Genomic DNA, 15864 nt, shown 5'->3' with positions numbered 1-15864 from the left:
ATCAAGCAATCTCAACATGGGTAATGTCCTACTGAAATATTACCCATTCCAGTCTTGTTTGTCATTACACATTTGACGTTTGAAAGATTAGGGTTCCATACATCCCAAATTTGAAGGTTAGTTTCATTCTTTTTGGTGAATTTGGGATTTATCCACAAATTATTCCAGGATGTATTGAAAGGAATTGGTATTCCTATTAAAGGCATTCCCTTATTGCCGTGTTCAGGAAAATAAGTACACACCCAACAATCATTCTTGTGTAAGGTTTGAGCAATTTCCTGGGTCATAACAAAGTGGAGATTTTGATTCCATTGTGAGTCTGGCCAAATTTGGCCCATGGTTACTATAATTGTCATAGATAAAATGTAAAGTCCAATCATAATCTTCTCAGTTTCAGTATGAGGGGAGTTTTCTGTTCTGCTGTCCACAGAGTGGGAGCCTTTTTAATCCTGGAATAGTGGATCTAGGCAGCGTGCTTCTCAAGCTTGACCGCAGTGTAGGTCGTGAGCAGAACTTGGAAAGGGCCGCTCCACTTTTCTTCGAGGGGATCACCTTGTTCTGCAGCCCGCCTTGCCTCATAATCAGCCAATTTGTTTCCCATTTCCCTGTCAGTGTTACCCTTCTGATGTCCTTTGCAGTGCATAATTGCTACTGCTGACAGAAGTTGTACAGCATCCAAAAGTCGCAGAATTATATCAGCATGTTTTATACCCTTCCCTTGGGCAGTTAAGAGTCCTCGTTCCTTCTAGATTGCTCCATGGGCGTGGACTACACCAAAAGCATATTTTGAATCCATCCAAATATTAACTTGCAGACCTTCGGCCAGCTCCAACGCTCTCACTAGAGCAATTATTTCAGCTCGTTGCGCAGATGTGCCCTTAGGGAGTGACTTTGTGCCCTTAGGGAGTGACTTTGCAGGTGGTCTGTGGTGGTTACAGCATATCCTGCCATTCAAACTCCATTCTTTATGAAACTACTCCCATCGGTATACCATGTGTGGTCGGCTTCCTCCAGCGGTTCTTCCTTCAAGTCTGGTCTGCTCGCATATACAGTTTCAATGGTTTCTATGCAATCATGTACGACAGTCTCCATTTCCTGTTTATCGCTGTCATTCCCAAAAAGGTTTGAAGTTCTTTTACCGTGGTTGGTTCTGGAGTTCTGCAGATAGCTTCTTTTTGGTCGTTCCCGAGCTGTCTTTGTCCCTTAGAAATCACGAATCCCAGGTATATTACTTCCTTCTTCAAGATTTGGGCTTTCTGTAATGAGACTCGGTAACCACTTAATCCCAGAAAATTTAACAAGCTCACAGTCCATTCCTTACACTCTTCGTCCTTTTCTGTGGCTATTAAAATATCATCCACATATTGCAAAAGAATCCCGTTTCCTGAGGGCCTCCCCCAGGTCTCTAATTCCTTAGCTAATTGATTTCCAAAAATGGTAGGGCTGTTTTTAAATCCTTGGGGTAACACTGTCCAGGTCAGTTGGGTTTTTTTGTCCTGTATCAGGGTTTTCCCATTCAAAGGCAAATAAATTGCGGCTTTCTGGAGTCAAGGTAAGGCAAAAGAATGCATCCTTTAAATCTAACACAGTAAACCATTCATAGGTTTCCTTTAAACCAGTCAACAGAGTATATGGGTTTGCCACTACCGGATACAAATCGTCAACTATTTGATTTATTGCCCGCAAATCTTGCACCAATCAATAAGTTTTGCCATCAGGCTTTTTGACAGGCAGAATGGGAGTGTTATATTCTGAAGAGCATTCAATTAATAGTCCAAATTTTATAAACTCTTCTATAATACTTTTTACCCCTCACCTATCTTCCAATTTCAAGGGGTATTGTTTTATTTTAACAGGTCATGCCCCTTCTTTGAGTTAAACAACAACCAATTCAGCATTTTTAGCCTTTCCAGGTATTCCTGAGGCCCACGCTCCTGGGTATACCTGGTCTTTTATTTCTTGTATAATTTCTTCTTCTCTAATTTGGGGTTCAGTAAGAACCAAGCTTAAAATTCCAATGTGATTTTCATCTGGTATTTTAAACTCAATTTCCCCATTTCTAAGTTTTATTTCAGCATTTAGTTGTTCTAGTAGGTCCCTCCCCAGTAACGGTCTAGGAGCCTCAGGCAGGTAGAGAAATTTGTGAATCCCCACACTCTTCCCAATTCTAAATTTTAATGGTTTCAAGAAAAAAGCTTTTTCGACCTGCCCAGTTGCTCCCACAACATTAACATTTTGTTTACTTATAGGTAACAAGGTTTGATTCAATACAGAGAATGTGTCACCTGTGTCTATCAAAAATTCTACAGGTTTCTCTTCTTTCCCTAGCTGAACTTTTACCAAGGGTTCCGCTAGGGAGGATTCCCCTGGTCCCCATCAATCATTCTCTTGTATTTCTGCCACAGTCTTCCAATTACGTGTCTGCTGTGGGCATTCCTTTTTCCAGTGTCCGAGCTCTTTACAATAAGCACATTGATTATATCTCAGACTACCCCTTCCTCTACTGTTCGTTCCTCTCCCTGTTTGCCCAGCTCCTCCTGTTTGCATTCTTTCCAAGTTTTGCTGAGCTAACGCAGCCACTATCTCCTTTCCCAGTTTCCTTCTGTCCTCCCCCTCCCCATTCCGATATACTCTCCACGCTTCCTCCAGCGACTTTTCTAAATTCCTTATATCTGGTTCCCTAAGTTTCTGAAGTTTCTTTCTGGTGTCATTAGTGGATTCTCCCAGAAACAGAGATACCAACTGCTGTGTGGCAGCTTCTGACTCCGGTTCCATAGTAGTAAATCTTCTCACAGCAGCCCGTAAGCGATCTAAAAACTCCGTGGGCGTTTCAGTCTGCCCCTGCTTGATAGCATACAGAGCAGACCAGTTAACTGCCTTTGGGATCGCATGTTCTATTCCCAATTTGATCCGGGTTCGGTATCGTTGCAACAAACGGTACTGAGCTGGATCATTAGGGTCCCAACCCGGGTCCCTGGAGGGCACATGATCTTCGGCTGTGCCCTGTAAAACTCGTCCCTCAATCTGTGTTTCTACATGAGTTCGGGCTGCCTTTAATACAAGCTGCTTCTCAGTTTCAGTCATAGCATTTAGCATAAGATCCACATCTTTCCAATCCGGGTCCAAATTCTTAGTAATCCACTCAAACCTTTTCGCAACCCCACTTGGGTCCTCCCTGTACCCTTTGACTGCATCCTTCCACTTATCCATATCATCCATCTGGAAAGGCACCCTTATTACCGTGGGTCCCCCAGGGCCCATTGCCTGCCTTAAAGGCGCCTCTATAATAGGTCTCATTTTACTGCGGGTCCTAGTCGTAACTGGGGTATGTCTCGGGGAAGTAGAGGGTCCCGCGTCTCCTTCCGAAACCTCCTCCTCACTGTCTGGGACCATTGGAGAGGTTGAAGTTGAAGCTGGTCCCGGACCCGGGGGTGCCACATAGTCCTCTATCCTTTCTTCTGCCTTTCTGGGTTTCTCTTTCACCTTCAAACACCTCTGTCCAATACTACATGCTGAACAACATCGCTTCAACTTCCCTAACTCTTTCTGATTTTCCTTTTCCAAAGCTAACACCATGGGATCTTGGGGAGCAAAATTAAAACCACAATCTTTCTGGGACTCAGGGTGATTTCGGAGGGTGAAAAACATATCCGCATACGTAGCTTCGTCCCATTTTCCCTCCCTCCTTAAAAATAACAGGAGTTGCAACAAGGTATTATACTTCAGAGTCCCATTCAAAGGCCACTTCTCTTCATCTTCTAATTTATACAATGGCCACCACTGATTACAATACTTGATTAAAGTCTTCTCATTCACATTTCCTCCAGGAGGACCCCCTATGTCCTTCCAGTGATATAAAATGCAACCTAATGGAGTTTTCTTTGGTATCTCTTTACTTTGTTGTGACCCTCCCATTTTATTGGTCCCAGTTCTCTCCTGTATTCCCGCAGTATCTTAACAGTTAGTTCCACGGTCCACACTTCACCACTTAGAGGGTTACAGAGTTACTGTTTTACATCTATACAACATTTTTCTTTCGCTTCGTCCGTCTCTGGCTGTTTCCCTCGCGGGACAACGAAACCGCGGATCAGGACTCCGCACTCACTTCGTACTAAGAGTACGTCTCATTCACACACGCACAGGACAGTATACACACTTTTGACAACAAAACGCTCATAATACCAATACAATGAACAAAAATCCTAAAAGCAAACACAGAGCAACTACTTGTCCTTATAACATGCCAAACACAATCCCAAAATCAAATAACTGAGTTCCAAAGCCAAGATCCAATATACCCAAAAGCAAGAGTTCCAAATAACGACCAAATGAACACCAAAGTTTTCCCAAATGTATACCTTTAAGGCGCTAGTAGCCCAGTATACTCCACCCAGCGTGATCCACTCACGGCTTACAGGTGTTCCCGAAAAATGACTAGTCCCAAACCAAACTTAAGAAAGGATACCTTTTTCCGAAGATGGTCCTTGTCTGCTCCCGCAGCGATCCGATTGAGGCAAGGAGTCCCTCTGGAAATTTTCCAGGGGTACCCTAGGGAATCCCGTTCTCAACAGGTCCTGTAGCCGAACAGAGAGGGTCCCATCTGGGTCGCCAAAACTGATACAAAAATTCACGGATGCTTCTCCTCACAGTCCAAATCTCCCCAAGGGAGAAACGGAATATTCAGAGAGTCCCTGAAATGAAACTCATTAGCAACGAAGTTACTATTAAGCAGGTATCCTTTATTGCAGCGCTGGGCAGCGCTGGGCAGCACTGGGGATTCTCCACCATAAGTGCTCCAACGAGTTAATGAATTTTTAGAGAATATATACTATACAATCATACATATTCATAGGATTTCCGGGAATTTGTTTACATAAACATGAGATTTCCAGGGACATATTAACATATGTAAATATCCGATCCGCATGCGCAGTCGTCTCCCGTGGTGGTCTTCAAGTGGTCTTTGGGGGTCTTCAGATGAAGGCTCGTAGTCTTCTTCACTGTGTTCGCTGATTGACCCTTGCTTCTGCGCAAACTCAGTCCTAGGATCACGTAAACGTTGTCCTTCAAGGCTATTGTTGCCATTCTTCTGTGTCTTCCAATCTTCATGGTTCCGTGCATCTGTTCTCCCAAGGCCAAGTTGTCTGTAACGAGATTATCCTGGAGCCCCCCTTATCTTATAACTGTTCTTCTACCTAGTCCCTAAATCACATCAGACCGTCCTCTTGTCTAATAAGGTATTCACAACACCCTTAAATCACACCAGGGTGTCTTCTGATCTAATTGAGTGACTAAGGTATTTACAACATCTTTCTTGTTCTTGTTTTTTTTAACACTTTCAGTATCTCTTTTAATCTCATCCCATTTTGCAACTAGATAGGGTTTAGGAATTGCAGGGGCTCCTCTAATCAGTGGTTTTAACATTGCGAAATCTACTGTAGCAGATAGTGGGACATGATGGAGTCCTCGTTTGTGCATGGCTTGTATGCAAGCAGCTTTTGTGACAGCTGTAGAAAGCTCACTCTAGAGATTTAATTGGGATTATGGAGAGTTCACCTCGCTCCGTGGTATCTATTCCTCCAGCCCAATAAGCTACTCGGCTGGTGATAGAATGGGGTGTATTTTTCGGGTCGGGTCCTAAATTTAAGAAAACTCCCAGACCCCAATAGCCATTTGCTTCATCCTTGCTCAACATTATTCGGTCACCGCCACTTAAGCATACTCGCCACAAGTATTCAGTGTCTGTTTCACCTGGTTTTCTGCTATATCTCTCTTGCAAATTTGTCAATTGCAACGGGTCCCAGGGGATGGTTCGTGTAGTATGTTGTGGACGACCACCCCGAGGTCTCACAGTTCTTTCTGTTTTAACAATGGGTCTGGCTTCATATTCAGGAGGATCTGTGGGGAACAAAGGGTCATCTTCTGGTTTGCTATCAGTGGGATTGCCCCAGATATCTCCATCCCAGTCTTCAGGAGATACTATTAGTTTCCTGATCTGTACAATGTCAGGGGGGCAGGGAGACTGTATAAGCATCATCTCAACTTTTTCTTCCAACTTTTGTCTTTTCTCCTTTTCCTCCTGCAATTGTTTCTTCAGTTGTTCAATTTTTAAGGACAGTAACAGCTCGGTTGCCTTTTTACCTTCTATTTCTTTCTCTAGGTCCTGCACCTTTCCCTCTCTGTTCCCTCTTTCCTGATATGCAGCTTCTAAACAGGTACCTAGTATTTTACAGATAACTCCTTTCTTTTTCCCATCCTTTACGTGGCCCCTAGTTACTTTTAGGTGCTCTTCAATGGCTTCCCAATTATGCCAATTGTCATGAGCCCATTCTTCTGAGAATTTGGGACTCGGATTCACTCCATGCCTCCGTAAATAATCAGTGATACTACTTGCCATCCTGCCGACTACGCCAATTTGTCGCGGATGGAGTGAGAGTGCACTTGTAAGAGCAATATGTTTATTGATAACAAAGTTTGATGATAAATGCGACAGTGGTTTAACAAGATTCAATGGCAAGATACACTTGATTATTTACTGCATAGAGGACAGGGTCAGACAAGACTGTCAGGGAGACCCTCCCTTTGAGTCATGAGGTTCAGAGAGAACCCCCTTGCTTTCTAAACTCTTTCTCAAAGAGGAGTCTAGGTGTGGCTGGATCCAATCCTAGTCCCAGACTTGGTCAACGGTTTATGTCTAAAGGATTATATATGCACAATCAATCCTTTATATCACTTAGCTAAGATTTCAAAGTTTAGCATGCTGTTAGTCACTTACCGAGGATCTGTTGCGGCAAGGAATCTCTCAACCTCGAGGAGTAACCTTGAGAGGCGTCCCTACTCAAGGGGAGATCCTGGCGTGCAGCCCGCTGCCGTGCAGGAAAGCTCAAAGGACTCTTGGGCTGCTCGCTATTTATGGGGGTAAGATGATTCAATATGAGTCATAGTCATATTTACATGCCAACTCTGTATGTTAGTTTCTTCCAAATCTAGCTTGAGTTGGACACTGACCAGCACTGTGGTTAGGTAGACACATTGCCATTAATTAGCCCTTGGCTGTTGTGTTGTTATCTGTCTCCCCCGAATCCACTTTGAGCTGGATGCATCCATCACAACTGCCACTGGTGATTATCAATCACTTGAGCAGGGCCATGGGAAAAGGTCAGATGTGGGGGGCAGGAGGGTACAGGGGGAGCACACCACCACACAGCAGGACCAGGGAGGTGATAGTGTCCCCGTACTCGACACTAGTGAGGCTGCATCTCGAATCCTGTGTTCAGTTTTGGGCCCCTCACTACAAGAAGGACATGGAGGTGCTGGAGCGTGTCCAGAGAAGGGCAACGAAGTTGGTGAAGGGTCTAGAGCACAAGTCTTATGAGGAGTGGCTGAGGGAGCTGGGGTTGTTTAGCCTGGAGAAGAGGAGGCTGAGGGGAGACCTTATTGCTCTCTACAACTATCTGACAGGAGGCTGTAGTGAGGTGGTTGTTGGTCTCTTCTCCCAAGTACCAAGTGATAGGACAAGAGGAAATGGGCTCAAGTTGTGCCAGGGGAGGTTTAGATTGGATATTAGGAAAAAATTCTTCACGGAGAGAGTGGTTAGGCATTGGAACAGACTGCCCAGGGAAGTGGTGCAATCACAGTCCCTGGAAGTATTCAAAAAACATGTGGATGTGGTGCTTAGGGACATGGTTTAGAGGTGGAACAGGCAGTTAGGCTAACAGATTGGGCTTGATGATCTCAGAGGTCCTTTCCAACCTTAACGATTCTGTGATTCTAAGATGTGTGCACCATGGTTTTATATTTCATAATATAGACCCATGGCCATAATTTTGAAGTTCAAAATAAGTTTCTGAACAACTCTGAGAATAAAGACAGATTCTGAATACAAATTTAAGTTTTAAATACTGAAAAACATATATCTCAGTTTCTTAAGGAAAGAAGACACATTTTCTCTTTCCTGATGTCATAGAAAATGTGGGGGAAGAAGCTAAGATTATTATACTGGAGGAAGGTAGGCACAATTTAAGGAACACAAACTGTAAAAGCAGAGGAACCCGCAGTTGCTTGTTTTGTGTTTCATAGAACAATTTACTTCTGCTGGAGTTTTTTTTAATGTCTTTGTGGATTCTAGAGGTTGATTGTAAAATACATGATTTCAAGGTGAATGAATAAAACCCATGCTGATACCGTGCTTTGTTTGATTAGCAGTCATGCAGGGGACCGCGCTGTTTTTGCTGAAACTGCTTTTAAGATGCATGTACCAGTTCAGCTAAGAATGTTTGTTCATGTTTAAAATGCCTAGTTACACACTTGGGCATCTTTTATGTTTGGTGACTTCAGGGTTCTGTGTTATAAAACAAACACAAGATTTTTTAAGAATTGTATGTCAGCTTTTTGACTGTTGGAGTAGAGTATAAATTTGTTTAAAAAGAGCCCACACTTACAGAAGGGTAGCAAAAGCATGTACATGTGTGCAAGAATGATGGACAGTTGCAGCGGGGACTTAAGAGGAGTCCAGTGAATTCAAACTCAGAAGTGATGTTTCTGATAAATAATGGACTGTTAGAAGTAAAGTTAGTGACTTACTTAAGGAGAAAGTATTACTCATGATCCCACTGCATTTTGACCTGTTTCAGAGGGAGTGCTATTATGTGGGGTTTTTTTTATTCCCTTCCCCCATCCTAAGCTCCGAGACTGTTTTCCTTCTACTAATGGTTGAAAGTAGTTTCAAAGCATGTTTGTAACTGTTCAGCCTACAGTGGAGATATGAAAACTTAAGAATACTTCATATTTACTTGAAGGAATTTTTTTAAGTGTTGGTGTTTTGGTGTTTGTATAAGTTTCTTTAAAAAGCCACTTTTTTCCCCACAGTTTTTTCACAGTAATGTATTCTTCTGCTAGTTCAATTTAACTTGTAAAAATGCCTTTTTTTTTTTTAACCAGAGATGTTGAAATGAAATAAAAACAATGTGCAGTTTGTTATTTGGCAGATTAAAGGCATCAAAAATTGATAGTTTGAGAATGCTTAGATAATTGGCATTCTATTTATTAGCTGTGTGCATTGTTAATCCATTTTTATCTTGATAGTAAAATATGTTTTCTTTCATAGAGTGAAGATGCGCAGCAACAAATTATCAGAGAAACTTTCCATTTAGTATCCAAACATGATGAAAATGTCTGTAATTTCCTAGAAGGAGTCTTGTAAGTATAAAGTTTAAAATAAATGTACAATATTTATCGGCTAGCAAATATTATCACTTTTTATTGCAGCATAACTCTTATTACAGTTGTAATGTAAGCACCATGTAACTTGAAATATTTTAATACACCAATAACAATATCATGTTGACACCAGGTATATGTATTCTTTACTAACTGAAACATATGAGTTAGGCACCAAACCTAATTTTTTTTTTCTAGTGCTATAATTGAGTTAGTGGCTATGCATACAATACAGGTGTTTCAGACAATAACAATAGGCCTCTTACTATCCTGAGAAGCTAAGCTTTCCCGTTTCCTTTCCCATTTAGCTTAATAGGTGGATCTGATAACAAACTAATTTCTTCTTCTTTTGGAAGCTACTTGAGCATTCATCAGCCATTTTTTGCTGAAGCTTTGCAAGGCCTTGTTTTGGCTGTTGGTGTTGGCTGTTTGGCCATATATATGTGCATATGTATATATGTACACGTGTGTATATATATACGTATGCGTACTCTCTCTCTGTATATATATGTAATATAGTGGATTAAAACATCCAAACGATCCTTGTGGTTTAGGATATGCCTTAGAAAATGATTGCAAATACTGATTTAGGTGTGTATCATTTAAACTGCTAAATATGTCTGTACCAATTCATCAAGAAAAATCCTGTCTGGTAATACAAATGCTTATGTCAAGAGAACTCTGACTATGCTAGAGATTTTTTCAACTTAAAATTTGTACATAAACAATTTCACTAATAATGATTGTTGTTAATGTAGTCAGACATGCCCAAAAATTGTTTCATAACCCTGCACCCCAAAGTGATACATACCATTACATAAAAATGGGTCTCCAATATCTGATTCACTTATTAAGCATTTTAAAATTTGACTCAGTACTAAAATTTAATCATGTGCTTGAAATATATATACATTATATACTTGTGTTTGGAGTATTATAACCTCTAAAAGATTGTGCATCAAGAAAATTGATTTATTACATGACTAAAATCTGTGGTGTCCTGAGCAATGGGCCTGTATCTATTGATTACTTCTCTGCACTGTGAGCTTCAAAGGACTCAGAATTCCCTGCAGACCTTTCCTTGAGATGAATAGCTTCTCTTAGTCCCCTATTAGTGTTCAGAACAGATCTTTAGTGTTCAGTGCTCTTCTGGACAGTAGATCCAAACTGTCTTTCCAAGGTAGCAGGAAGGGAAAGTGTTCTCATAGATTCTTATTTCATCTTTGCTCATAGAAACATTCTGTAATATCTGAACATCACAAGTTATGGAGTGAGGTAGACAGTGGGCTCATCTGTTTTTAGCAGTTTGTCCTACAGAGTTGCCTGGTTAATGTATCTTCTTACTTGGAAGTGTTAATATTTATGAAGCAAGAAAAGAAGCATGTTCATATTTTATATGACTTAGGGATGCTTTTCAGATACAGTGGATATTTATAAAGATCTCATCTTTAATCAGAGATAATAGGATAGGAAAGATGTCATGGTTTAACCCCAGCTGGCAACTAAGCACCATACAGCCGCTCGCTCACTGCCCCCCACCCCAGTGGGATGGGGGAGAGAATTGGAAGGGTGAAAGTCAGAAAACTCGTGGGTTGAGATAAGAACAGTTTAATAATTGAAGTAAAATGAAATAGAATAGTAGTAGTAATAATAATATAATAATACAATAATAATATACAAAGCAAGTGATACACTGTACAATTGCTCGCCACCTGCCGACCAATGCCCAGCCCATCCCCGAGCAGCGATCACTGCCCCCCGGCCAACTCCCCCCAGTTTATATACTGGGCATGACGCCATACGGTATGGAATAGCCCTTTGGCCAGTCTGGGTCAGCTGTCCTGGCTGTGCCCCCTCCCAGCTTCTTGTGTACCGGGCAGAGCATGGGAAGCTGAAAAGTCCTTGACCAGTGTAAGCACTACTCAGCAACAACTAAAACATCAGTGTGTTCTCAACATTATTCTCATCCTAAATCCAAAACACAGCACTCTGCCAGCTACTAGGAAGAAGAAGAAGAAAAAAAATCAACTCTATCCCAGCTGAAACCAGGACAGTATCCACCCCTTATTCCATACCAGATACGTCATGCCCAGGTCTTACACTTTCCAATACATTCCAATTAACCATTACCACTTTTCCAGTCTTTTGAGATATATATATATACACACACACAGAGATATAATTCCCTTAGTCTATAGGCTATCCCTCTAAAATGTTTGTTGCGTTCATTTAGTCCATGACTTTGGGTTCCATCTGTCATAACAGTCCTTCAGGGCAGGAGAGATGGTGTGTGGTGTTGGATTGTTGCATGCTGGAGTGAGTTCTGGTTCCATCACTGCTGCACTTTGCTTGGTTTCCTCAAAGTTCATTCTTCATTAATCTGGGCGATTCTTACTGTAATACCATTGATATGGCACATAGTAATCATAGAAGTGATGACATCCAGTATTATATAGCCACTAACATTATACAGTTCAGTTCATTGGCTATTTTCACCCAAAATCAAATCCCCTTGAGGTACACATTGGACTTCCCCATCCTCCCACATCACCCACCAAGTGCACCCAGGTCCTTGAGCAAAAGCAATCCCACGGATGGGTTTACCTTTGCCTGAGGCAGCAGTAACCCAGACTGTCTTCCCCAGCATATTTTTTAGGTGCACTACAGGGACTTTATCCCCCTCTACAGTACGTAAAAGTTTTGACTGGGCAGGGCCAGCTCGATTGGCAGATCCCCTAGTGTTGACTAACCAGGTGGCCTTTGCTGAATGTATATCCCAATGTTTGACTGTCCCACCGCCCATTGCCCTCAGTGTAGTCTTTAACAGTCCATTGTATCGTTTGATTTTCCCGGAGGCTGGTGCGTGATAGGGGATGTGCTGTATCCACTCAATGCCATGCTCTTTGGCCCAGGTGTCTATGAGGTTGCTTTGGAAATGAGTCCCATTGTCTGACTCAGTTCTTTCTGGGGTGCCATGTCACCATAGGACTTGCTTTTCAAGGCCCAGGATAGTGTTCCGGGCGGTGGCATGGGGCACAGGATATGTTTCCAGCCATCCAGTGGTTGCTTCCACCATTGTAAGCACATGGCGCTTGCCTTGGCAGGTTTGTGGGAGTGTGATATAATCAATCTGCCAGGCCTCCCCGTATATTTCAGCCATCGTCCTCCATACCAGAGAGGCTTGAACCACTTGGCTCGCTTGATTGCAGCATATGTTTCGCATTCATGGATAACCTGTGCAATAGTGTCCATGGTCAGGTCCACCCCTTGATCACGAGCCCATCTATATGTTGCATCTCTTCCTTGATGGCCTGAGGTGTCATGGGCCCACCGAGCTAGAAATAATTCACCCTTATGGTGCCAGTCCAGGTCCACTTGAGCCAATCTTAGCAGCCTGATCCACCTGCTGGTTGGTTTGATGTTCTTCAGTGGCCCGACTCTTGGGTACGTGAGCATCTACGTGATGTACTTTTACAACCAGGTTCTCTACCCGGGCGGCAATATCTTGCCACAATGCGGCAGCCCAGATGGGTTTGCCTCTGTGCTGCCAGTTGCTCCGCTTCCATTGCCGCAACCACCCCCACAGGGCATTTGCCACCATCCATGAGTCAGTACAGAGATAGAGCACTGGCCACTTTTCTCGTTCAGCAATATCCAAAGCCAGCTGGATGGCTTTCACCTCTGCAAACTGACTTGATTCACCTTCTCCTTCAGCAGTTTCTGCGACTTGTCGTACAGGACTCCGTACAGCAGCTTTCCACCTTCGATGCTTCCCCACAAGACGACAGGACCCATCAGTGAACAGGGCATATTGCTTCTCATTTTCTGGTAGTTTATTATATGGTGGGGCCTCCTCAGCATGCGTCACCTCCTCCTCTGGCAATATTCCAAAATCTTTGCCTTCTGGCCAGTCCATGATCACTTCCAAGATTCCTGGGCAACTGGGGTTTCCTATTCGAGCCCATTGTGTGATGAGTGCGACCCACTTACTCCATGTAGCATCAGTTGCATGATGTGTACAGGGGACCTCCCTTTGAACATCCAGCCCAGCACTGGCAGTCGGGGTGCCAGGAGGAGCTGTGCTTCAGTACCAACCACTTCTGAAGCAGCTCGAACCCCTTCATATGCTGCCAATAGCTCTTTTTCAGTTGGAGTAGAGCCAGCCTCAGATCCTCTGTATCCCCGACTCCAAAACCCTAGGGGTCGACCTCGAGTCTCCCCTGGTGCTTTCTGCCAGAGGCTCCAGGTAGGGCTGTTCTCCCCGGCTGCGGTGTAGAGCACATTTTTAACATCTTGCCCCGCCCGGACTGGCCCAAGGGCTACTGCATGGACTATCTCCCGTTTAATTTGTTCAAAGGCTTGTCGTTGCTCAGGGCCCCATTTGAAATCGTTCTTCTTGCGGGTCACTTGATAGAGAGGGCTTACGATGAGACTGTAATTTGGAATATGCATTCTCCAAAAACCCATGACACCTAAGAAAGCTTGTGTTTCCTTTTTGCTGGTTGGTGGAGACATGGCTGTGATTTTGTTGATTACATCCATTGGGATCTGATGACATCCATCTTGCCATTTTATTCCTAAGAACTGGATCTCCTGTGCAGGTCCCTTGACCTTACTTTGTTTTATGGCAAAGCCAGCTTCCAGAAGGATTTGGACTATTTTCTTCCCTTTCTCAAAAACTTCTGCTGCTGTGTTGCCCCATACGATGATGTCATCAATGTACTGCAGGTGTTCCGGAGCCCCACCCTGTTCCAGTGCAGTCTGGATCAGTCCATGGCAAATGGTGGGGCTGTGTTTCCACCCCTGGGGCAGTCGATCCCAGGTGTACTGGACGCCCCTCCAAGTGAAAGCAAACTGTGGCCTGCACTCTGCTGCCAAAGGGATTGAGAAAAACGCATTAGCGATATCAGTTGTGGCACACCACTTGGCTGCCTTTGACTCCAATTTGTATTGAAGTTCTAGCATGTCCGGCACGGCAGCGCTCAGCAGCAGGGTGACTTTGTTCAGGCCCCGACAGTCTACGGTTAGTCTTCACTCTCCATTAAACTTTCGCACTGGCCATATGGGACTGTTAAAAGGTGAGCGAGTCTTGCTGATCACTCCTTGGCTCTCCAGTTGACGAATCAGCTTATGGATGGGAATCAGGGAGTCTCTGTTGATGCGATATTGCCGCTGGTGCACTGTTGTGGTAGCGATTGGTACCTGTTGTTCTTTGACCCTCAGCAACCCCACAACAGAAGGGTGCTTCGAGAGACCGGGCAGGGTAGACAGCTGTTTAATTTCCTCTGTCTCCAAGGCAGCTATACCATCCCACTTCCTCATGTCCTCTCCATGGTCATGCAGATAAAACCACAGGGTGCCCCGTGGTGTGTATCCACTATATCTTCTCTCTTGAAGAGAGGGATGCTTACTCCTGATGGCCGAGATACTGGTCCGTACAGGTGAGGAGTAGGACATGTCCTCTTTGAATTGCTGGAACTCCCGGGATAATTTCTCAGCTAGCACGTCAGGCAGTTTCTTCTCCACAGCCGAGATGCAGGCCCATAGGGAGGAAGAGAGACTTTCTTCGTATTGTCGGAGTTGGCCAGCCAATTCATCCACCGTTGGTCCCTCTTCATCTTTCCAGGTCATTACTGCCAAAGAGTTTGCATACGACGATGGTGCGCTCCGTACAAACTTCCGCCACATGGGTCGTGTGCACTGGACTTCATCTGGATCTTTGGATAACTGCTCGTTGTCCAGGTCATTATGAATCACCTCCAGCACAGCTAATTCCCTCAGGTACTGGATACCTCTCTCCATGGTGGTCCGCTTGCCTGGGTGACTTATAACATCTTCCTTGAAGAGATACCTTTCCTTCACGCCTGACAGGAGTCGTCTCCAGAGGCTGAGGGCTTTTGCCCCTTTTCCAATCGCTTTGTCAATGCCCCCTTCCTTAGAAAGGGATCCCAGCTGCTTGGCTTCCCTACCCTCTAATTCCAGGCTACTGGCCCTATTATCCCAGCATCGGAGCAGCCAAGTGATGATGTGCTCGCCTGGACAACGACTGAAATCTTTTCGCATATCTCGCAGCTCACTCAGGGACAGGGATCGGGTGGTTACCATCTCATTTGTGGGTTCTGCCTCTTCCTCCTCCTGTCCTTGTGATGGCCCTGGTTCATCATCAGCCCTTACTAAACGAGCTGATTTTCTCATGTATTTTTTCTTCTGTATAGGGACAACTGATACTGGCACGGGTTGGTTCTCTGGTGTAGCCACAGCACCTGTCACAGGGGCCGGCATAGCCACAGCACCCGTCACAGGCGCTGGCACAGCCACAGTGCCTGTTGCCGGGGCTGGCATAGTTGCAGCGCCAGTCATTTTGTCGTCAGATCCAGAGACCTTCTCTTCCCCTTGAGGGTTCTGAATAGTGTTGAATAGGGCTCGGTAGGCATGGGCCAGGCCCCAGCACATTGCGGTGATTTGTGTCTCCCTAGAATTGCCAGGGTGACAGCATACTTTTTCCAAATGTTCTACTAATTTTTCAGGATTCTGCACTTGTTCAGGGGTGAAGTTCCAAAATACTGGAGGGGCCCACCGTCCTAGGCATTTGCCCATGCTCTCCCACACACCCTGCCACTCATAACTATCCAGCCTTGGGGCAGA

At 44.2% G+C, this 15864-nt stretch overlaps 1 pseudogene; it reads right to left on the bottom strand.

The window, feature by feature from the left end:
* Positions 1-5241: 5241 nt before the first annotated feature.
* Positions 5242-15021, bottom strand: LOC148055099 (uncharacterized; annotated as a pseudogene).
* Positions 15022-15864: the final 843 nt, after the last annotated feature.

The sequence above is a fragment of the Nipponia nippon genome, unplaced genomic scaffold (genome assembly GCF_047370975.1).
Source record: "Nipponia nippon isolate SJK-2023a ecotype South Korea unplaced genomic scaffold, ASM4737097v1 scaffold_27, whole genome shotgun sequence".
Taxonomy (NCBI): domain Eukaryota; kingdom Metazoa; phylum Chordata; class Aves; order Pelecaniformes; family Threskiornithidae; genus Nipponia; species Nipponia nippon.
Note: the sequence above shows the minus strand (reverse complement) of the source record. Positions and strands in the feature narration are given on the sequence as shown.